This window comes from Apodemus sylvaticus, chromosome 4 (genome assembly GCF_947179515.1).
Source record: "Apodemus sylvaticus chromosome 4, mApoSyl1.1, whole genome shotgun sequence".
In the NCBI taxonomy this organism is placed as follows: domain Eukaryota; kingdom Metazoa; phylum Chordata; class Mammalia; order Rodentia; family Muridae; genus Apodemus; species Apodemus sylvaticus.
In genome coordinates, this window is record NC_067475.1 from 133632820 (window position 1) to 133635225 (window position 2406).

Sequence of the window (2406 nt, forward strand, 5' to 3'; positions counted from 1 at the left end):
GTCTGACTCATGAGAGTATGCAATGTCACCTGCACTTGCGCTTTGGATGGGTGGAGACTCATTCTGTGAAGAATGCATTTTAAAGATTTGACTTCATGGTCACAGGATGTTAAATCAGACACAGAGGTAGGCAATGTGAAATTATTAAGGGGACCAGAAATAGCTCACAGTAATTTACCTGTGTGCCATCAACATTCCAACTCTCTACAATCATAAACTTCTAGTTAGTCGTTTAGTCTCATATAATCTTTAATACTGGTGTCCTGGTTAGGTCTGTGCCAACTTGGAAAAACAAAAAAATCAAAAACAAAACAAACAAACAAACAAACAAACAAACTAGAATCATCTGAAAGGAGGGAACCTCGGTGAAAAGATGCCTTCATAAGACCCAGCTGTAAGGCATTTATCTTAATTAGTGATGGATGAAAAATGGCCCAGCCCATTGTGGCTGGTGTCATCCCTGGACTGGTTGGTCCTGCATTCTATAAAAAATGAAGCTGAGTAAACCATGGGAAGCAATCCAGTAAGCAGCACCCCTCCGTGGCTGTGTATCAGGCCCTGCCCTGTTTGAGTTCCTGTCCTGGCTTTCTTCTATAATGAACAGTGCTATGGCAACGTAATATAAATGCAATATAAGCCCCTTCTTCTTCAACTTGCTTTTTTGTCCTGGTGTTTTGCAGCAGCAAGAGAAACACTAAGGCAACTAAGATGCTGTTTATCTCCCTGAGAACTTTAGCTAAAACCTCTCCATGTCACTCACAGGATAGAACTGGGCTTGAAGCGACTGTATTACTTGTTATTCTTGATCCCAACACAAGGGCCAGAGATGGGGAGAAGCAATACTTCCAGACTTCCCGTGTCATTTGACAGCTATCTCTCAGACCCAAACCTTCCGTCCCAGCCAGAGAACTGAGGCCACCATATGACTCATCACTGTAGCAAGCCTAGACTCCATCCATCAGGGCTTCAGCCTCCTTCAACAGTTATAATATCTTTTGTTTATTTTCGCTCCCTTAGAAAGTCAGAGTTTTAAATAATAAAAACATGCATTCCCATATGAGAATGTTTATCATGTTTTATGATAACACGTGATTACGTGTAGGGGTTGGGTGTAGATAAATCCATTTTTATGAAGCATGAGGATGCCAGGAATAGATTTCAGAAATATTTAAATTCTATGCATAAGTAATATAACATTTGCAGTTTCCAACTCATATATTATCTTGCAAGTAAATGAAAACAAGATCTATGGGTCTAGAGGATTAATTAGTCAAAGAAGGGATTGGAGCAAACTTATAAGCCTGTAGCTATGTTAGCCCACTTGGACAACAAAGAGCAGTTCTTGATGGGTTAAGCCGCAGACACTGTCTCAGAGTTCCACCAGTTAGAAGTGCAAGACCAGTGTTCCCAGTGCTTGCCTGCTGGCTTGCTCACCCACAGCTGTTTCTCGCTGGATTGCCTACAGCTGCTTCTCTGTGTGTCTCATTTGCCCTTTCCTTGGTGAAGGAAGAGAAATAAAGAGGGAGAAGAAAGATTTCTGTGGAGTTCTAAAACTAGTCCTAATGCATCCCAACCCACCCTTAAAACTCACTTGGTTTACACAGCAGGGGTGGTGCATGCTTTTGATCCCCACACTCAGGAGTCAGAACTCTGGGAGTTCTAGGCCAGGTTGGTCTGCAGAGAGAGTTCCAAGACAGCCAAGGCTACACAGACAAACCCTGTCTTGAACCATTTCAGTATAGAATTACTCAGTCTAAGTAAAAGAATGGACAGGAAGAATAGGGTACCTGTGTGAGGAAAAAAAGAAGGGGGGAGCAGCGGCAAGGCCTGCATAGGAGCAACACTGGTGGGCAGAGCCCGCATAGGGGACAGGCGGACACTGGCAAGGCCTGCGCATGGCACGAGGAATGGGCTGACGGGCTGGGCATGCTGAGGCCTGCTCCATGTTCTTACACGGAAGGCTTTGATAAGAAGTGACAGTTCATAGTTTCAATGCTTTATCATAAAAAGGTAGGAGGAGAAAAGGAGATAGAAAAGTAAAGAGAGAAAGAAAAGATAGAGAGATGAGAGCTGGCCATGACCACGTGAAAAAGGGGAACAGGGAGACAAGGGCAAAGATGAGAGAGAGGCGAGAGAGAGAGAGAGAGAGAGAGAGAGAGAGAGAGAGAGAGAGAGAGAGAGAGAGAGAGGAGGGGCAAGAAACCTCTTTTTATAGTGGGCTGGGTTGCCTGGGAACAGTCAGGTAACCTTGGGGCCTGGAAGGCCTGGCTGTAGCCAGGTAACCGTAGGGGTGGAGTCCAGCCAGAATGCTAGGGGACTGGGGTGTGGCCATGTGACAGATGGCCACAGAATTGTGGAGTTGAGGAGTCAGGAGTCTGGGAGCATAGCTCATGGGTTCCATCCCAT